The sequence below is a fragment of the Podarcis bocagei genome, assembly GCF_964188305.1.
Source record: "Podarcis bocagei genome assembly, chromosome: 1".
NCBI classification, from domain to species: domain Eukaryota; kingdom Metazoa; phylum Chordata; class Lepidosauria; order Squamata; family Lacertidae; genus Podarcis; species Podarcis bocagei.
This window is the reverse complement of record NC_138125.1, coordinates 115,279,021-115,301,594: the sequence shown is the minus strand read 5'-3', so window position 1 is coordinate 115,301,594 and position 22,574 is coordinate 115,279,021. Positions and strand designations below refer to the sequence as shown.

At 43.1% G+C, this 22,574-nt stretch overlaps 1 long non-coding RNA gene across 1 annotated transcript in view; it reads right to left on the bottom strand.

Annotated features, from left to right (window-relative positions):
* LOC308582299 overlaps window positions 1–21,823 on the bottom strand; it is a 35,811-nt gene extending 13,988 nt beyond the window's left edge. Inside the window, exons 1-2 of the long non-coding RNA XR_014005612.1 lie at window positions 21,532–21,823; window positions 14,170–14,294 (exon numbers count right to left, since the gene is read on the bottom strand). This is a non-coding gene — a long non-coding RNA (uncharacterized lncRNA). The remainder of the gene's footprint in view (window positions 1–14,169; window positions 14,295–21,531) is intronic.
* Window positions 21,824–22,574: the final 751 nt, after the last annotated feature.

Sequence of the window (22,574 nt, the reverse complement as noted above, 5' to 3'; positions counted from 1 at the left end):
TGAACCATGCTAGCCTAGCCACATTCCTTCATGCTGTAGTATAAAGGAATTTTAGACTACTGTTACATTGTCCTACGTGGGGCCTCCCTTCCAGATGATTTGGAAGCTCCAGCTTGTGTAGAACACTACCAGTTCTGAGTAGTATAGCATGATGGAGTCACATAGTACTGGTTCTGTTGTAGCCCTGTCCAAGTCCCAATGCCAAGCAAACAGAGACTAGGGACAGAATCCACATACTGTTATGTACTGAGCTGAATCCTAGAACAATAGGATCCAGAATGTAGCAGTCTGATTGGTCCACAGGAGCCACCCAATCCAGCTCCAGGTGGAAGTGAATCAGTGACCTGATTGACCTGCAGGAGCAGCCAATCAGGCTTCTAGAGGAAGTGAAGCCGCAACCTCATTGGCCTACAGGAGCAGCCCGGAATTAGCCAATCACGTGGGGCCCATTGTGTAAATAATGTATATATAGCTAGATGTTTTGGGGAAAGTTTCATTCATTGCTACTACGAGCTGAATAAAGAGCATGAAATTCACACTCAGCTCCAAGTATATTTCACATATGAAGTCAGACAGTCTACAGATCAGTGAATCCAGATGATCACACAGCCAAGGATCCAGGTGGAGAGAAGCAGCAAGGGAGGGCTGGGAACCACAGGCATTGTTTCCAGCATCAGACTGCTGCTGAGAGTTCTGTTTAAGAAGGCCAGAGACAACTGGTTCCCATCAGTGCCTTCTCTTCCATGTTCTTGAAGGCTGCTTAGCTGCAAGTGGAGTCATTCCACCTCCCCCTTTAGGCTGCTGTTCAGCAGACAAAGGTGACTCCTGGCCCATGACAGATTCTTCCGAATCCACTTTGGTCTCCTGTTCACTACAATCAGGCTCCTGTTCACTACTGCTGCTAAAATATAAAACCCTAAATGGCTTGGGACCCAAATACTAGAAGGAGCACCTTTCCCTATATGTGAATCCCCCCCATATATGGATATTGAGAATTGTAGAGGATGCTATACTCATAGTTTTGCCATTGGAGGAAGCCCATTGTGTTCAGGTGTGGGATGGGGCCTGTTGTGATCCCTCTTACTCTCTCCCAATTATAAAGATAGAGCAAAAGTTATCCAGAAGTACTTTAAGTACATGAAGTGAAACTTTATACTGCCTTCAAAACAAACATGATGTTTAGATGGACTGCCTTGTTAATTTTATTTACAAATGGTTATTTGGCTTCAGGCCCAAGTAGATTTGCATGGAATCAAATCCTCTGAAATCGATAGGTCTTACTTCTGAAGGAACAGATTAGGCAGAGGCTGTTATGCTTCTTAAAACAAGCCCGCAGTTTCAGTAGAAGGTCTGCAAATTCTTTTAGAAGTATTTATTTGAAGATAATTTGGCATGGTTGTCCGGGCCTGATACAGGCTGCCCCTTACTGCATGGCAGACCTGAAGTCGTGAGGGTGTGGTCAGTGGCAGGACTTGCCAGCACTTGGAACAGGACTCTCATGAAAGAGAGAGAAAGATGCAATGGATTGGAACATCTCCTTTTTTGAACTGGTTTTTCTTATTTAGAAAGGCAATTCAATAAAGCAGGTAATAGAGCACTTAAAAAAAACACAATGTTTTTAAAGAAAGAAAAGGAGACAGTGGTGTTCATTGGTTAGGCCAGAGTAGATTCCCTCATGCCCCTTCCTTGGGTCACATGCCTCAGGCCATACCCTGTTATCTGCTTTCCTTGAGTGTTTTTGCTTGACTGGAATGTATGCTTAGACTGTGAGCTTTGATTTTCCCTAGATCAAAGATGGAAAGGTAAGTGCATGTATATGTGTAAAAGCCTGTGTTCCTGGAATGCAGCATTGCTCCTCCCATTTTTGTCACTGGCCCCACCCACATCTGCCACAGAAAATTCCTCTTGAGGAAATGTGGTCCTTGGTTTGTTTGTCCCCCCCCCCATCCCTGTATTAGGCTGTACCAACTGAGAGGGGACCAGAATAAGAGTTTCTCCTCATTTTGTATTGGCCACGTATATAGATTTTAGATAATCCTTGAGAAATGCTGCTGAATTGATTTTTCCCCCACAAATCCACTTTATTGGTGAAACACAGAGATCATTTCAAGGTTAGGTCCTGGTATGAGTTCTGTATGCCCATTTATAAATTAGAGCAGGATGCTTTGGTCAATTAGTTGTGTGATTAATTGATTAAAGCACAGGTTTTTTTAAGCCTTGCTGGTAATCGTGAGTGACCTTAAACAGAGGAATCTGCCCTCTTTACCCATCTGAGGGGAATTTAAAGTGAAGAGAGGGAGAAGTTGCATCACTGCCTGCAAGCCTGTTGCTCTTGTAAAATTCAGGGAAGTTTTTAACGTGTGATATTTTATTGTATTTTTGGTTTTTATGGAAGCCGCCCAGAGTGGCTGGGGAGGCCCAGCCAGATGGGCGGGGTATAAATAATATATTATTATTATTATTATTATTATTATTATTATTATTATTATTATTATTATGGCATATTTAAATGGGCAACATATCCTGTTCCTTCTCCAATTCATCTTCACAAGCAGGCTGTGAGGTAAGCCACTATTATTCCCTTTTTACAGAGGATAAATGGTGGCAAGGACACCCAATAAATCTAGATGTTGTCATGGGATTTGAGCCTAACAGCACAACCCAAAATGTGCTTATTAAGTACCCCTGAGTTTGAACGGGACTTTGCTAGATTTCCTAGAACATGGAGTGTCCTCCCTCCACTACCCTTGGCATAACTGAACCCTTGCTGGGGTGTGATTCTTGTCAGGAGTTCAGCCTACACTCGAGTAGGACCCTGGCAGAGACACATATCCGACTGGCATGTTCCCTCCCTCCTGGTCAATCGTCTGGGAGCTTCATAAGCTTTCTTCAGCCCGAACATCACAGCGACTGATGCCAACCGACACTGGCACACTTAGGGATCCGCAGAGTTTGCGCAGTTGCATAACAGACCTCAGCAACTCAGCATTTTGGCTAATCTACTTTATTTACATATAAACACACAGAGAGCACTGCAACATGGCTCCCTCTCTCTCTAGCATCAGACAGAAAAGAAAGAATAAGGACAAAGGACAATAGTCCCACTTCACGGAACACAGTAACACAAACATCCTGTCTCCGTCACTTTCCACTCTGTGGAGTCAAAACACACACCGTCATGTGAAAGACAACAATCCTATGACTGCAATCATAGATCAGGAATTCTAACAATTCTTTCCTGGGGATCCATGCTCTTTTTACCTACACCACAGTGTGCCTCAGGCCCTAAATCCCAGATCCAAGTGGAGAGAGCACAGAAGGAAGAATTCAACAGTCTGCTCTTCTGATTAGTTCCATCAGCACAAATGTCTCTGCAAACCCACTTTGTGCACACTTCCCCCAATGTACACATTTTTAAACCCTTTCTTTTCCTTTCTTTCTCTGTTTGTTGGAGAATTGCACCACAAAATTCAGAGAACTAGAAACCTTGTAGGATATCTCCGTGCACACATTGCTTCAGGAAATGTAGATTATGTAATTTTGCGTTAAAATATGAACACATCTCTTCCCCTTCCCAAAACAGGACTTAGAGAAAGAGATTGGGTGGGTGAGTTGGAGAATGTGCAGGCCCCATGTTCCTCCCAGGTTCCATTCCATTTGTAAAGTTTTTGTTTGCTTATTTTAAGCAGAAGCAAAAACCCACCACCAAAAACACACAATTGTCATGAGGGGTCCAAGGTTGATCTTTAAAGCTTAGTATTTATTTTCTCCTCAGCCAATCCAAGTTGTTAGAAACTCTTGCTGCTTGCAGTACTGGCACACCTTTCAAATTGTGGCTGTAAAGGGCCCAGGGATGGACCCAATGTGATGATACACCATTCCTCCCAGGATGCCATGGGTCCCTCCCAGAGCCATCTGCAATGACAACTGGAATGTTTGTGTGACAGTTGCTGCCTCATCAAGGCCTTTTAGCTGACTAGACCTATTGATACATAGCAGAAGTTGAGGTGATCAGACTTTCAAGCTGTCAGACATCATCTGCTGTTGCGTGTAAGTTTATTCAACCTCCCAGCACAAAGTGAAATATAATTTGTACACAACTAATAATTTAAAGCTAGAGTTAATTAGCTAAAAACAACTTAAAATGACTTAACAGGTCTATATTTGACCGTATGTCCTCTTGAACATGTCAAAAGTACAGGTGTGACATTTTTATTTCCAAATAATTTCTACTGACATATTTGGCGCTGAAAACCTTTCACAACTTTGCTGTTAACAACACTTAATTATCGGGAAGATTTTCTCTTTGAGGTGGCTGTATGTGTGTACATGTGTTGTCGCCCAGTTTTTAGAAGAACCACGAGGGCCCTCTTCTCCATCTGGCCCAATGCATGCAATTTCTTAGCAGAACAGAAGATCAGGGGCTCAAGATAGATGCTAGATGTTCTCTAACTCTGTCTTCAACAATTAAGAGTGGCAACTCTCGACAAAGTAAGAAAGTTAAGTGTGAGTGGCAAACAGCTGGCTTGAAAAGCCTCTGGAGAAACAAACCCGTTTCCCTTACATTTAATTAACAAAAAAAGGAGAAAGTGTTTCTGAAGCAAGCATATTTTTAAAAGTATATTGGGGGTAGGGGGCAGAATAATTCTTTTCAAAGAAGTGGAAAACTATTGTAATGCTGTCTCCGTGGAAATGACAGAAAAACAAGAAAGAACTGGTAATGCTTTCAGAATAAAAGCGGCCCTCTTTGAAGCATTTAATTTAGGAATGCATCTAGCTCAATACTGTTTACACTGACTAGTCAAGGGGACGCGGGTGGTGCTGTGGTCTAAACCACTGAGCCTCTTGGGCTTTCTGATTGGAAGGTGGCAGTTTGAATCCCCGCAATGGGGTGAGCTCCCCGCTCCTGCCAACCTAGCAGTTCAAAAGCACACCAGTGCAAGTAGATAAATAGGTACTGCTGTGGCAGAAAGGTAAATGGTGTTTTCGTGTGCTCTGGCTTCTGTCACAGCATGCCAGAAGCAGTTTAGTCATGCTGGCCACATGACCCGGAAAGCTGTCTGTAGACAAACGCCAGCTCCCTCGTCCTGAAGCGAGATAATAATAATATAAATAAATTTTTTTTATATATATTTATACCCCGCCCTCCCCTGCCAGAGCTGGGCTCAGGGCGGCTAACACCAGTAAAATTACAATTAAATACAATTAAAAATAAAAGAACCAATTTAAAATACAGGTTAAACTATAATTTAAAATGCAGCCTCATTTTAATAGTAGCCCATAGATCAAAACCGTAAGGGGAGGGAAACAGAAGGGTCAGACTGAGTCCAAACCAAAGGCCAGGTGGAACAGCTCTGTCTTGCAGGCCCTGCGGAAAGATGTCAAGTCCTGCCGGGCCCTTGTCTCTTGTGACAGAGCATTCCACCAAGTCAGGGCTAGTACTGAAAATATCTAGTTGAGACCAATCTAACCACCTTGCGACTTGGGACCTCCAAGGTATTGTTATTTGTGGACCTTAAGGTCCTCCACGGGGCATACCAGGAGAGGTGGTCCTGTACTTGCCTTTGACTGGACTTAACTGTCCAGAGGTCTTTTACCTTTTTTTACCTTTTACATTGACTAGCAGTAACTCTCCAGGGTTTCATAAAGGAGACATTCCCACTCCTCCCTAGAGATGCAAGGGATTGAATCTGGGGCCTTTGATGTGTCAGAGATACTCTGTCACTGAGCTACGGCACTCCCCTCAAGCAATTAAAAGCAAAGAGGCCTTATATTCAAACTCCTCACAGTTTGGGCCTTGCTGAATTATGGAAAAATATCCATCAAGTTCTTCTGCCTTCCTTTTCCAACAGTTCTTACAAGGGTGGACTTTCAAATTTCAGCAGTGACCTGCGCGAGGCCAGAATTCGGAAAAACTGCTTTGCAAAAATGTATATAATTAGGATAAATTCACATTAAAATACTGATGAATATTGACGAGGACTCCATATATATATATATATATATATATATATATATATTTGCTTTCGTAGATTTTCACGGGTACAGGAATGTAGGTTTTGGTGTCTTCGGGTGTCTTCCCGTGTAAGAGTTGGGGTGTCTAGGCGACGTTTCGACGAGGTCTCACTCGTCATCTTCAGGCTGGTGCTTTCGGCTTCTTGTTACTGGAACAGAGCAGGATCTCAGTGTTTGAGTTCCTATAAATACTGTTGAGGGGGTGTGGTGCAGAGAAGAAGTTCCCAGGTTATTGTGCCTTTTCTTCTTTTGTTCCTTAATTACTTGGGGGATATCTTGAGTGATATCTTGAGTGATATTCTGAGTACCACTTAGGTGGGTCATTAAGTGTGGATTAGTTGCTATAGCTTTCGTGTCTTGACCTTTTGAGCTTGTGAAGAGATTTTTCTGAGAAGATGGCTGTACTGCACTGAGTTGTGCTCTGGCTTGGCTTCGTGTATAGGGGCGAGCTGTGGTTTTGTGCCCTGTGCCAGCCAGATCTGTGTAGGGATTGCAGGGGGGTGCAGCATCCGGAGGTGCCACTATGGTTTGGCTACCGGATGGAGTCTGTAATTTATCTGTGGAGAGGGTCTGGGTTTGGGTCTGGTGTGGTTGATAGGTGATGGCGTTCTGTGTGCCTCTGGTCCTGGTGTCGGTTTTTGTGGGGAGGGCTAATTTCCAGATGTCTGGCAGGCGGGACGTGTCGTCACGCTTGTTCATGTTGTGAGGGTGTTTCTCTATCTCGATGGCTTCCATGATTATTCTCTTGTGGTGATGTTCCATGTTAAAGAGCAATTTGGAATCTGCAAAATTAATTTCGTGTCCTGTTTCTTTCATGTGTTGGAAAAGAGAGGAGGTTTTTTCTTCTTTTTTGACGGCATTCTTGTGTTCTGCGATACGTGCATTTATTCGTCTGTTTGTTTGTCCAATGTACGTGGCTGGGCAGACTTTGCAGGGTATTTCATAGACCCCTTGGTTTTCCAACTGGATTTTATCTTTGGGGTTTCTGAGGATATTGGCTATTTTTTGGTTGGTGCAAAAGGCTGTTTTGATATTGTGTTTATGGAGGATTTTGCTGATTTTGTCTGTAGTGCCCTTGATATAAGGAAGGAGGGCCATGCCATTGTTTTCTTCTGTGTCTTGGTTTTTGGGGGGTGTTTCTTTTTGGATTAGCTTCGTAACCCTGTTTTGCTGGTATCCATTGGCGATTAACACATTTGAGAGATTCTGTAACTCAGTTGTCAAGTGGTCTTTGTCAGCCAGGCGTTTGGTTCTGGAGATGAGAGTCTTGGCTACGGAGTTTATTTGTGCAGGGTGGTGGTGTGATTGTGCATGTAAGTAGCGGTTGGTGTGTGTTTTTTTCTGGTAGATAGTGTGTCCTAGGGAGCCATCAGGTTTTTTGTAGATTAGGACGTCAAGGAAGGGAAGTTGGTTGTTGGCTTCTATTTCCATAGTAAATTGTATTTTGGGGTGTAGGCTGTTGAGATGTGTGAGGAAGCTGTCTAGTTTTTCTTTCCCGTGTGGCCAAATTACAAAGGTGTCGTCAACATATCTGAGCCAAAGTTTGGGTTTGTGTTCTGACTTGTCTAAAGCATTGGTTTCAAAGTGTTCCATGTACAAATTTGCGATGACCGGTGAGAGGGGTGATCCCATAGGCGCTCCTTCTATCTGTTTGTATCTTTGTCCATTGTGGATGAAGTACGTGTTGGTTAGGCAGTGGTTGGTCAGGTCCAGGATGTATTTGGGGGGATTGTATTTGTTTTGAATGGCTGTCAAGGCTTCATTAATGGGCACTTGAGTGAAGAGAGATACAACATCGAAGCTCACAAGTAGGTCATCGGGATGTAGGTTTTGCTTCTTTATTGTTTCTATGAACTGGAAGGAGTTAGTAACGTGTGAAGCGATGGATTCTGCATAGGGCTGAAGTTGCTTAGCGAGAAATTTAGCGAGATTTTGTAGAGGTGAGCCTATGGAGCTGACTATTGGTCTGAGTGGTGTTCCTTCTTTGTGTATCTTGGGGAGACCGTAGAGTTTGGGGCATCTGGATGATTTTTCTCTGGGGATGATTCTTAGCTGGATTTCTTCACTGATAGGAGAGGCTTTTATTTTGGATTTGGTGGTTTTTTCCAGATAGGTGGTGGGATCTGTTTTTATAGGTTGGTAGGTAGGGTCTTGGAGTAGATTTGATAGTTTTGCTTGGTAGTCCGATGTGTTCATCACAACAGTGGCATTACCTTTGTCTGCTGGGAGAATGATTATGTTGTTGTCTTTCTTCAGGTTGGTGAGTGCTTTCTGTTCTTCTTTGTGTAAATTGCTTCTGGGTGGTTTGCTGGAGCAGAGGATGTTGGTGACTTCAAGTCTGATTTTATTGGCTTCATCTGGGTCGATTTTGGTTAGGCTAGCTTCGACTCCGCATATGATGTTTTCCGTGGGGATGCGTCTCGGGGCGACTGCAAAGTTGAAACCTTTGGAGAGTACTTTGGTTTCAGTTGGGGTGAGGATCCTGTCTGATATGTTATGTACTGTTTGTTTCATGGGTTGTTGTGGAGGGTGGCTGGGCTTCTGGCGTTTCTCTAGTTTGTGGAGTTTGTTGGTGTGTCTGTCTGTCTTATGTGAGGTCTCAGTTTCAGCTCTCCAGACGGCTAGTTGTTTGCATTTGTCCCAGAGTGCAGGGTGGATTTTGTTACAGAGTTTGAGGTGAAGAGTGAGCAGATCTTTGTTGGTTTGGTTTAGTAGGTATCTTTTCTTATGTATTTCGTTTCTGATTAGGGATAGTTCAGTTCGTTTCAGGATCCTTTCGGTAGCTGGGGTTTTAGAGTGGAATTTAAGTTGGAAGCATGTGGGAATTAAGTTGTTGTCCCGGCAGTTGCGTAGGAACAAGAGATCACATAAGATGGTGGCTCTTCGGATTTCTAGTTTCTCGTAGGTTCTTGTCAGCTGGAAGGTTTCCTCCCCGTAGAGGTGAGATATTTGCTTTCGTAGATTTTCACGGGTACAGGAATGTAGGTTTTGGTGTCTTCGGGTGTCTTCCCGTGTAAGAGTTGGGGTGTCTAGGCGACGTTTCGACGAGGTCTCACTCGTCATCTTCAGGCTGGTGCTTTCGGCTTCTTGTTACTGGAACAGAGCAGGATCTCAGTGTTTGAGTTCCTATAAATACTGTTGAGGGGGTGTGGTGCAGAGAAGAAGTTCCCAGGTTATTGTGCCTTTTCTTCTTTTGTTCCTTAATTACTTGGGGGATATCTTGAGTGATATCTTGAGTGATATTCTGAGTACCACTTAGGTGGGTCATTAAGTGTGGATTAGTTGCTATAGCTTTCGTGTCTTGACCTTTTGAGCTTGTGAAGAGATTTTTCTGAGAAGATGGCTGTACTGCACTGAGTTGTGCTCTGGCTTGGCTTCGTGTATAGGGGCGAGCTGTGGTTTTGTGCCCTGTGCCAGCCAGATCTGTGTAGGGATTGCAGGGGGGTGCAGCATCCGGAGGTGCCACTATGGTTTGGCTACCGGATGGAGTCTGTAATTTATCTGTGGAGAGGGTCTGGGTTTGGGTCTGGTGTGGTTGATAGGTGATGGCGTTCTGTGTGCCTCTGGTCCTGGTGTCGGTTTTTGTGGGGAGGGCTAATTTCCAGATGTCTGGCAGGCGGGACGTGTCAAGTCAGAACACAAACCCAAACTTTGGCTCAGATATGTTGACGACACCTTTGTAATTTGGCCACACGGGAAAGAAAAACTAGACAGCTTCCTCACACATCTCAACAGCCTACACCCCAAAATACAATTTACTATGGAAATAGAAGCCAACAACCAACTTCCCTTCCTTGACGTCCTAATCTACAAAAAACCTGATGGCTCCCTAGGACACACTATCTACCAGAAAAAAACACACACCAACCGCTACTTACATGCACAATCACACCACCACCCTGCACAAATAAACTCCGTAGCCAAGACTCTCATCTCCAGAACCAAACGCCTGGCTGACAAAGACCACTTGACAACTGAGTTACAGAATCTCTCAAATGTGTTAATCGCCAATGGATACCAGCAAAACAGGGTTACGAAGCTAATCCAAAAAGAAACACCCCCCAAAAACCAAGACACAGAAGAAAACAATGGCATGGCCCTCCTTCCTTATATCAAGGGCACTACAGACAAAATCAGCAAAATCCTCCATAAACACAATATCAAAACAGCCTTTTGCACCAACCAAAAAATAGCCAATATCCTCAGAAACCCCAAAGATAAAATCCAGTTGGAAAACCAAGGGGTCTATGAAATACCCTGCAAAGTCTGCCCAGCCACGTACATTGGACAAACAAACAGACGAATAAATGCACGTATCGCAGAACACAAGAATGCCGTCAAAAAAGAAGAAAAAACCTCCTCTCTTTTCCAACACATGAAAGAAACAGGACACGAAATTAATTTTGCAGATTCCAAATTGCTCTTTAACATGGAACATCACCACAAGAGAATAATCATGGAAGCCATCGAGATAGAGAAACACCCTCACAACATGAACAAGCGTGACGACACGTCCCGCCTGCCAGACATCTGGAAATTAGCCCTCCCCACAAAAACCGACACCAGGACCAGAGGCACACAGAACGCCATCACCTATCAACCACACCAGACCCAAACCCAGACCCTCTCCACAGATAAATTACAGACTCCATCCGGTAGCCAAACCATAGTGGCACCTCCGGATGCTGCACCCCCCTGCAATCCCTACACAGATCTGGCTGGCACAGGGCACAAAACCACAGCTCGCCCCTATACACGAAGCCAAGCCAGAGCACAACTCAGTGCAGTACAGCCATCTTCTCAGAAAAATCTCTTCACAAGCTCAAAAGGTCAAGACACGAAAGCTATAGCAACTAATCCACACTTAATGACCCACCTAAGTGGTACTCAGAATATCACTCAAGATATCACTCAAGATATCCCCCAAGTAATTAAGGAACAAAAGAAGAAAAGGCACAATAACCTGGGAACTTCTTCTCTGCACCACACCCCCTCAACAGTATTTATAGGAACTCAAACACTGAGATCCTGCTCTGTTCCAGTAACAAGAAGCCGAAAGCACCAGCCTGAAGATGACGAGTGAGACCTCGTCGAAACGTCGCCTAGACACCCCAACTCTTACACGGGAAGACACCCGAAGACACCAAAACCTACATATATATATATATATATATATGGAATCACACCTTGCTGCGGAAATGTGGATAACTTAATGGAAGAGTAGAAAAATGAGAGAATGGAGACTGGTGGATTTGCCTATCTCTAGCTGCACGTAGCCCAGGGAAATGTATTTTGGGGGAAAGAAGGCTGTCCCCATTGGCCACTTAGATTAGTGGTCTGGTTTTTATGTGAAAAAGAAAGAAGAAAAGAAACAATTGGTTGATCTACTGAGCATGCATTCGTTGATGTTTTCTTTGTTATTTTTCTTATCGCTTAGAAATAAAAGTGTAATGTTGTTAATGTCAATATGTATGGAATTACTGGATGAATGTTGTTAATAAATATAGTGAAAGTGTTTTTTAATAATAATAATAATAATAATAACAACAACAACAACAACAACAACAACAACAACAACAATAATAATAAACAAACTAAGGACTCTGACACTTGGATGATGAGGGGGGAGAAGATGGCTGCCGAGTGCTTGAAGCAGGGTTTTGAGCTTTAAGGCCAACTCTAAGGCAAGTTTCTGCTCTATAACCAACCCTTAGCACTTGTTTTTATCCTCTCTTCCGTTTTACTTCTTAACTCTTTTTAGTGCTTCGTTTTGTTGTTTTTATTTATTGTTTTATCTCACCTGGATGAAATGTTAGTTGCCCACCCCCACCCCCTCAAAAAGGAAACTCTATGGTTAATCAGTAGTTTCAGCTATTGCTTTGCTGTTAAACAGCTCAAAGTTTTCACAGTGGAATTGGATTTTTCTATTAAGAAAAGGTTTCCGAAACCTTCATTTAATTGGCCCATTCAAATGAAAGAACCACGAATTCCTAGCAACAAGCACTTTCATACATCAGCATGAAAACGGAGAGCTGTTTCCCGAAATGGGAATAACACAACCATGGTTTCCCCCCACTTAATGTCTTCATTATTAGTGTAACCTCCATTCCGGTCTTTTTCTCATCAAGTGCTCTGTAAATAAGTGGCAGCATTTTAGAGTGGAAGTGACAGGAAGGCTGAGAAGAGCCTCACTCCTTGGACAGCTTTTACCTTAAACCTTAATATTATTTAGTGCATGAGAAACACTGAGGGCGTTTCCTTGGGTGGAGCTATGGAAACAGAGCAATTGAGAATTTGTTGTACTCTTCTAGGGCTTGGTGATGTCAAATATAGGCCAGAAGTATATTTAAAGCACCCCCACCCACCAAAAAACCACCACTCCAAAGGCATGCACAAACAAATTGAAGGCAAAAGGTGTGGCATAATATAGAACCTTAAAGGGCTTGATAATGTCATGTTCCTTTTCAATATACAAAGTGTTACTTTGGCTTATCTTTTCTACAACTAGTAGACACCATCACAAGTGCACCTAAAGGGTAGGATCCAGAGGAACAAATGTCTGTTCACAGGGAACTGTAGGAATTGTAGCTCTGTGAAGGGAACAGGGTATCTCCTAACAACACTCTCTATCCTCAACAAACTACCCAGGATTCCTAGAGGGAAGCTGTGACTGTTTAAAGTGCTACCATAGTGCTCCCAATGTATAGTGCAGATAAGGGCAAACTATAGTGACATCCAGTGATGACTGTCTAGTGGTGGAAGGGAATCCATTAGAAGAATGGGGAGGGAGGGATTTCCAGTGAGCTACCCTGCAGTGCCCTGCACTCTCCCTAACTGGGTCACCCAAACCATTGGAGCAGATTGGAGGGGTGAAGGCCATGACTGGTGGAAAGTGGATTGCTGAAAACAGGCCCCTTATCTCTTCGACTGATAGATTCCCTTCCATCACCAGACAGCCCCTATTAAATACCAGCCACAATGACTTCCTCCTCATGTCAATGCTTCTAAACTCCCCCCTCCAAAAAAAAAAAAAAAAAGCAATTGGGCTGAGCCAAAAGGATCAGCAAAGCTGATGAACATTTTAATCAGGTGGGCAAACTGTCACTCTGTTGCAGTGTGACCCCCTCCTCCCCTGGCTTTCTATTCAGTTTGCAAGCACTTTGCCAATCTACTAGAGGTTGAAAAGACAGACACACACGCACACACACACACACAGAGAGTGAGAGAGAGAGAGAGAGAGAGAGAGAGAGAGAGAATGCTGTTTTGGAATTGGAAAGTGCAGGATCATAAACAACTGGGTAAGTTACTGGGTTCAGTTTCAAGAATAATATGTATGATTGTGCGGGATGTGCAATTTGATACTGTCATATCTTCCTCTCTTGGCGAAGCACTTGCAAATTCATTAGAGATGGGGAGGAATTGCCTCCCCCAGCAAAAAAATAGATAAAATAAATTGCAGATTGGCATCACAGATTGCCCCTTCTTTCTTGACTGGATTGCATACTCCCTGAAGAAGGAGGTATATATACCTTGGGAGTACTCTTAGATCCATCGCTGGCACAAGAGCCACAGGTATCCTCAGTGGCCAGGAGTGTTTTATTCTGGCCTTGGCTGGTACACCAGTATTGGCCATTCCTGGGCAGGGATAGATTGGCCACATTGATCAGGACCTTGGTAACATTGACCCAGGATTACTGCTCTCTATGTGACTGTGAAATCACTTGAAGGCAAAGCTGTAGTCCACAGGTAACCATCTACTTTGCAGGCAGAAGGTCCAGGTCCAATCTCCAGCATCTGCTGGTAGGGCTGGGAGAGACCCTTATCTGAAACCCGAGAGAGCCACTGCCATTGTAGACAAAACTGAACTAGAAGGACCAATGTAAGGCAGCATATGTTCTTACGTGGGAGAGACCTGAGAGGGGAAGTGGTGCTGAAGAACAGCAGCTCAAGGAAACAAAGGCTGCGAAGAGAAATGGGATTCCCCACCTACTCGACTCCACTTCATACTCTTTTAAAGCAGAATGTTTACCCCAGAAAAAAAATTATAGGTGAACATTTAGGGCAGCCCTTGAAAGCAAGAATAGATCAGCCTGCGGTACGATGCACTGTGGGTATTGTACTTGCAGAGATTTCACGTGTCTGTCCTTGACTTACTTTCAAGAGTCTGCTGCAACTGGATTCTTGAAGATGCTTCCTCGCCCCCGCTCCCTTCCCTGGTTGTTTCTCACCCAACAGTGACACTTTCTAGCATGGCTCTCTTGTGCTGTGTCGTTGACATTCTGCAAGGACCAGGAAGCAGAAGATAAAAATCTTTCCTATTATCCCTCCAATGCTGTGTCACAGATGCCAGCTCCAGCACAAATTATAAAACTGCAGGGCAGATTTATTGCGTGACAGTGACTATAACAGCTTCAGAGGGGAATAATGACTTCACATCAGGAAGCGCAGGCCTCTTAAGACCCTGCCTCTACCCTGGAACTTTACAAAGCAAGCACTGAAAAGACGCAGCTTGGTGTGTGTGCCAAAATAACTTTGTTAGAAGGCATTTGAACCTCATGCAGCATCCTTAAATCTGGGAGTTTGGTTATAAAGATATTGCAAAGAGATATGGTGAGGCATCAATAAAAGGGTGGCAGTGCGGTAGGAACCAGAGCGTGTGTGTGTGTGTGTGTGTGTGTGTGTGTGTGTGTGTGTGCACAGATGATTTCCCACAATACTAGGAAACAAAACAGCAAACACAGCATTTTACATTCTGCTTATTTTTTTACACACGGAAAAAGGTGCCTCCTTTTGCTACATACACATCAATCGAGGCTTGCTATAAACCAGATCGGCATCTGCAAACATACCTCCAAAGCACCATATTCTAGATAATTGTTGTTCGACTCCCCTTTTCCTCTTGAAATTGAGAATGTCAAGTATCATTATATAACATGAGCTGAACAGCATAATTCAATTGGCAGTCTGTAGAATGGTAATACATCAATTTCCTCCAGGAATTGCTATTTATTTTAAAGCGAGAAGTCGTTCTTTTAATGCTTTACATTAAACATAGTGCTCTGCATATACTGTTGGACTCCAACTCTCATCAGCCCCAGCTAGCATGGCCAGTGGTTCAGGATGATGGGAGTTGTAGCTTATCAACATCTCGAGACACCAGGCTGGCAACCCCTCACCTATATTGTCAGGGAACTGCCATCGGCTCAGGGGAAAGAGGGGGAAAGCCGGATGGATTACAGAGACCCCGCAAAGATCATGGGAAGCAGACCTCCTCAGCCTAGGAGAGTAACCACGCCTCCAGTGGAGAGGAGCTTCAGGACTCGGAGGAGGCGAGGCGGTGCCAGGACACCTTGCCTGGGCAAAGCGAGGAGGAGAGAGGTCCTCCGTTACCCATGCCCTCCCTGCGCAGTAGGCTTCCGCGCCGAGAGGGAAGGCGCAGACTGGGCGTCAAGAAACTACTCTGCTGGGGAAGGTTTAAGGACCTCCCACTCATGGATTCTGCCAGCGAATGAGCCAGCCATGGGAGAGTGGCTCTCTGCACAGAGAAAGTTTGCTTTGGCATCAAAAGCAAGGCTTCACAGCCGAGCAGGGAGGCATTTGCCTACTTGCTCTTGAGCAACCCCTTGGTACCCTAACATATATTGACATCTATTGAGCTCTATCCTGAATCCTGTTTCAGAACTTAGCTTTGAATAATGCCCAACTAATCATGTGCAGCATGAACTCAGCAAGCATGCACAGCCTAGGGATTTGGATGAATTATGTTCAAGGTACTGGTAGTATGTTCTATGAGTGTTTGAGCACCTCACCCCTTAATTTTTATTATCGAGTCATATAAGCAGATTGCTGTGGCTTTAGAGATGGAGGGAGAAATTCAATTCAGACCACATTCAAATGCAAACCTACCTAATCTGAACTTTGCAAAACAATACACAAATCAAAAGAAACTAGACCTTCAAAATTTGCACATCTCCAGATCTCACAATGCAGTTCTCCAGCCAAGTAATCTGTCCCAGACTGCTTATATCTGGGTAGATTAGAAAACTGGTGCAGAAAATTACTGGTTGCAAAAATACGTATGTTAGGCAAAATTGCATGCAAAATTTCATATAGTGGGTGAAATCTTCACTAAAATGCTGATGAATTTTCATGCACCCTTCTTTTTTTCATTTTCTTTAAATGCACACTGATGTGAAAATGTGAAGAGCTGAATTTAAGATTAGAAAAACAAGAAACAGAGAGAAATTGAACTTGACAGTTTCACTCATCCCTGTTCAGCTTAATGTGTTGATGCCATGAAGAGGTTAATGACCAAGAAGTAGAGAAGATCAACTTCTGGTCTAGCGGTTTTTTCAGCAGATACATTTCACCATATTGTATGTTGTACTGTTGAAACCATAGATAAAGACTGATTTGGAGCTGTTTATGAATTTCATTTTAATTTGCACACTACCCCATAAAAAGAGCCCCAAATCCAACCACATTCACAATGGGAATATTGGGAAACAAAACCCAATGAGAGAACAGAAATCACAGCTTTTGCTAACAGATATGAAATAGGAAGATTTGCTTGCAATTTCATCTTGCAACTCTCGTTTCAGCTGAACTCTACTTCATATTAAGAAGATGGATATTTGAAATGTAAAAAGGAAACCATTCTCTTAGGAAAAACATTTCAGTTCCATTTAGCTCTGCACAAATTCATTTGTAAATAAATTCCACTTGTTAAAATCCACCATATGAGGAACGCAGCTGGAAGAACTTAAAATAGTAACAGTATCCCACGGAGAATACTCATTTAAATCAGTTCATCCTTCCCTTGTGTGATAAAGGAATCTCTATCCATCTTTGCTTAAAGTTATTAAATAGCTGGGGAAGGTTTAACTCAAATGTTGTTTGTATTTATCATCTTCCTTAAAAACAAAGATAAAGTCCCTGTAGCTAGACTCTCATTATGGTCTAGCAAGAGCTTAGATTGTTATTCAAAGACATGAGGTGAAAATCTCAAAGCAAAACCTGATTGGGCTTCTTCTGTTCAATATTTGGAATGTGACTAGTGCTAAAGTACAATTTGCATGAGCACAATTGGGCAAACGCATCATTGATTTTAGGGCTTATCCACACCTACCTTTTGCCCTGCACTTTCTAGACATAGGTCCACACTTTCTCTGTCCGTGTTTGACCACTTACTTACCCACCCCCACCCCACCACTTTCTCTGCAAAAGCCTGCTCTTTACTGCTGAATCAGGGCAAATGGCAATCTGTGGGAAGCCCTATCTTTACTGCTGACTTGGAGCAATTTGGGTTTTCCCTGGATTGCCATTTGCTCTTATTCAGTGGCAAAGAGTGGGTTTTCATGGGGAAAACAGCAGGGCTGGATAAATAAATAAATGAACAAAGTGTGTGCTCAGACCTGGACCTGTGAAGCCCAGACCTATGCAGTGGCAGAGGAAGGGGGCGGGGGCGGTCCACCCCAGGTGCCATCTCTGAGGGGGGTGACAAGAAGGCACCCTGCGGGGGGGCACCAAACCACCCCCGGGCACAGCAGCGTGAGCCGCTGCCATCGCATCACCACAGCTGTGAGTGGAGAATCCTTCCGCTGTCTGTACAGTGCATGCGCGCCGCCGTCATACGTAGCGGCACCGCACATGCGCCATATGTAGCAATGCCGCACATGCGCAGTACATAGCAGCGCTGCACATGCGCTGCCGGGTGGTTTGCCCTGCCCTGCTGCAGCCACAAGTGGAGGACCACGCCGCTGTGAGCGGAGGATCCCGCTGCCACCTGTACAGTGCATGAGTGCTGGTGCCATATGTAGCTGTGCATGCGCATGTGCCACCGGGCAGTTTGCCCTGGACCTGTGGGCCCTTGACATCCCGCCTCGGGTGCTAGAGAGTTTTCCTTCGCCCCTTGATCTATGGCTCGATCTTGTGGAAGGTAAGTGTAGATGAACCCTTAGACAAGTTCTGATCTCCTGCATCAACTTCAACAGGGCACCAGGGGGTTTGCCTTTTGGTTTCATTGGCTCAGTAGCATGTGTTCTTGGGGTGAGAACCAACTAAGTTTTACTCAGAGAAGACCTATTGAAATTAGCCATGTTCATTCATTTCAGTGGGCCTACAAACTTAGTTGATTGTCACCCTCGGACTTTCCATCACCTTTTTCATCAGTGGCTAGAGTTATATAAGCTTCTGAACATAGAATTTTATTCTGGTTTCCATCTACATACACAGGTTCCAATTTGGCTTGTGAGACTATTTCCCCCACACCAGATTCATCTGCCCCACACTTAATATCATATGTGATGGTCAGTGTGGGGCATGTAGAGAAATGCTTGCATCAATGGTGCAACTGATTTTCCCACCCTTACCTCTACCATAAACAAGGGGGCTCCTTTTCCAGTCACAAAGACTTCAACCTTGAAAGATTCAACTCCAAAGATCATGTAAGCACCTATATATATCATTCCACAAAGTTGTTTTCATAGATCCGGTTTCACGAGTCATTCTGGGACTCATTCCATAACTTGAAAGAACACAAGTAGCAATCTTAATACTATCCCTCTTCCCATAGATCCATACAGATCTATGGATAGCATAAGATGATGATGATTAAAATGAAGGATTGTATCAGCATGAGTGAAAAATGAAAACCAGGACACTGATTAGATTAGAGATAGTTGGACAGGAATGCTCTGCCTTCTTGTTGACTCTTAAAGAGCTGCACTTTTGACTAACTTCCTTTAAAAATATAATGCAATGTATGGTATTTGAACACATTTTGCTTCAGGCATGGGGTTTCTGGACTGTAAAGGATCCAGAAGACAGAGACAAATTAGTTTTCCCCTTCAGCAAGGGATAATGTATTTGGAACAGATGTTTCTCAGATATCTAAATTATCCATCTACTGGAATACTTTCAAACAAGGCAATATCAGGTTCTCAAGACAGGAGAATGTAACATGTCAGTGATATAGGATGGTAACCAACAAAGTTGTCCCATCAGGCAAGGACCAGAGCTCCCACCACCACCACTGCTTAATTGGTTCAATGCAAAGTGGTGTTTACAGAGTCAATGATTCGCCATCAAGTGAATAATAAAAAAATGGGGATTTCATACAGTGTATTTAAGTAAAGCCTTTAGGGCTAGAGGTTGTACCAATTGCTGAATGTGCATGAATGCAACTGACTTTCACATATGCAATAGGACTTTACCTTTCCCTCCTCCCTGCTGAAACCCTCCTTCCCCATATCCCAAGACCTGCTGTGGAAGATTGGGAGACTAGTCCAAGGAGTCACTGCCTCATTCAAGGTTCAGAGGAGGTGTGGTCTTAGAATCATGGAATTGTAGAGTTGGGGGGCACCACAAGGCTCATCTAATCCAACCCCCTGCAATGCAGGAATCTTTTGCCCGATGTGGGACTCGAACCCATGACCCTGAGATTACCATGATAGATAGATGTGAAGTCCTCTTCCCCATCCTCTCAGATGCTGCATTTTCTAATGTCTTGCTAAAATGAGGCAAGTGCAATGATTACATCATGGTAATCCTCCAGGTTTATAAAGTTGTATGCATAGTTTTTTAAATAAAATATCACCTGTAGCTCATCAAACTTTAAACAAGCGAGGAAACAGGCAATACCCAAACGCCTCATGGCACTTTCCTGCACTGTCCTCGCTCCTCCAAATTTCTATTTGATATTTCAGTTCTGCATCTAGTTCTTGATAATTTTTTGTGGTGATTTTGTGGGTGGGGTGGAGTGGGGGTGTCAGTTTCTACGAACAGTCCTCGGGCTGCAATTTCTTTTCTCATTTTGAAAACACAGAAAGCAAATAGATATATTGGTTTGTTGGTTTGTTTACATATTGCCACCTGGGTACATTTATCAGTGGCACTCAGACAGTTCTCCGCTGCAGCTAATCCTATGGACACTGTAGGATCTCACTTAAGAAGCTGTTATAAAAAGATAACCTTTCAGCAAGATTTAGATAAATGATATGCTTAAAATTAAGCTGGTTATTTGCAGTGCTGTGCAGTCATTCTACTACAGTTCTAGGGGAAAAAAACAGTTTCATTCAAAGAGGATGATGAAGTGATGATCAGGATAATTATTTCATGATAACTCCCAATTGTCCTGACTAAAAACACCGAGAAGCAATATAAATGTACACGTTTCCCCAAATCCATCTTCATTACGTTTTCTACAACTTAGTATATTTGAGCTAGCTAGAGGTCTCTGTGTAATCTGCCATGAGAAAATCCCAAAAGGTATACAAGGAGCATGTAAAGTGTGCTAAAGGGCAGGGCTGGTCCATGTTCACATTGCACCAGTGAGAAACCTTCACATGCTGAAGGAGTAGATGAAACTCTGTTTATCCCCTCGGGGATTTTGTGGGCATCTGCACACAGCATATGAATCATATGTAATGATGTCCAAATTACGTAGGGAATCACTGATGGCTACTCCTCCCACCAGCCTGCTGGGGGTATGAACAATGTGGCAGGACCCTAGTGTCAGTTGTATGTATGCATTGTGCATTTCAGGGTGCATTCCAAATCCTTTTTGCACAGGTCTCCTCTGGCCTCTGCCTGTGGCATTATGCCAGCTCATCAAAGTCAGTAGAAGCCTACCATTGATACTGTAGATGAAGCCAACCTTCTATTAGTGGTAGCAGTAATATGTGTGAGAAAGAAAGTAGGTGTTCAGTCTGGGGTTTTTTTTGGGGGGGGGATTGTGTTTTAATATTAAACAACAACAAAAAGGCTCACTTCCCTGAGGAAACTTGGATAATTCCTTTTGCATCCTGAAATCCCATGTTATTATTTTATTTCATTTTCTTGTAACTTTATATCCTGCCTTCCATAATGGGTTACCTGACAGTCTCCTATGCAGACATTGACCAGATGTAGTCTCTGCATAGCTTCAGCTATGTGAAGGTTTTATGTGCCTTCCGATCATGTCCTGCTTTTTATTTTAACCTTTTGAATTCTTCTTTCGCCTCCTATTTTTATCTCATTCACTTCACTTCTCCCTAAAACCATGTTTTCCAATTCACTGCATGCAGTGCTCTTTCGAAAGAACTCCAACTACCATACTTGGGTAAACGAAATGTCAAGCCTGGCGAGGTGTTTGTCTTTCACAAGTTGTGTGGCTCATGGGAAAGATGTGAACTTGCTCCTGACCTCACAATATGATCGAAGGAGGAGATGGTTATAATCTCCCGATGTTTCCATGGGGACACATTGATTGTCTAATCAATTATTATTACATGAATAATCCATGAATATGCAGTAGCCCTAATCCAATTAGATTTCAATTAGGCCTGTTATAGTAATGAGTTACTATTTTAATTAGGCCTGCAAGTTAAGCCTTGATTTATTTATTTAAAATACTTTGACACAGGGTCCCCGCCCTTAACTGTAAAACCAAAGAATTTTCAAATGAGTCAAGTAAATATTAAAATCAGTAGCAAAGAATACAGCTGAAATAACAATATATGAATGATTGTGACTAACCTTAGCACCATAGAATCAATTTTTCTGGATGATACTCCCAATTTCACACTAACAGGTCCTGAATACAGATGATTGCACTTCGGCCCTATGGGATTTGGGGCTTCTTCTTCAGATGCCGTCCATCAGTTGAACTCCTGGTTGTGAGACATTTAATATATTTCCCATTGATAGGTGATCAATGGAAACAGACATAGGTTGTATTGGGAGAGGTAGGGGGCGTTAATTGGTATGATCTTAAAATAGATAAAATGTTGGGGGGGGATCCTTACAATGGAAAAAAGCAGGTGAAATAAACATGCTGTATGTATAATTTTCTATTTAAAGTTTCTTCATCTAATACACATTTTATCATCCAAATCCTTATTGCCTCTTTCCATGCCATTGAAGAATGTCTCTAATTCTGTAAAGTGTGGAACTGCCAGTTTCTTTTTAGTAGCAATATAAACATAATTCCAGGCTACCTGTACCAAGTCCTCCTACACTATCTGAACACAAATGCATCAATCTGTTTCTCTCATGTTTACATGGAGGAAGGTTGCTTATTGCCAATAGATTAAATGCAAATTCTTAGTATGTAGTTAGGATTGCCTGGGCATAGGGCTCTCCCCCCCCCCACTCCTCTCCAGAGTGAATATCTGAAACCTGTGCCAATCCTCTCTTTCCCTCAATAACAAGCATGTTATCTCCCAAATCAACTTCCCTATGGGTAAACATAGAGCTCTTGCATCCCATTTTCTATGAGACTGAGATTAAGATGCATCCATGTTACCAAAATGGTGATTATTTCCGAGTCAGGCACATGAACTGTAAATGAGATTAGACAGCTTGTAATATTGCTCATTTTCATTAGTTTTCATCAGCATGAGAATGGATGAAAGGCTGTCTCATTCTCTCCCCTCGTTATCAACTTTCGCATAAAGATGATATATATTTTAATGGCTGCAGTTTTCTAATACATCACCAAGCTATATGAATTTGACCTTTCACAATGATGCTGGGGATCTTTATTGACTTGCTATTGTTGGCTAATTGTGTTTTCCAAG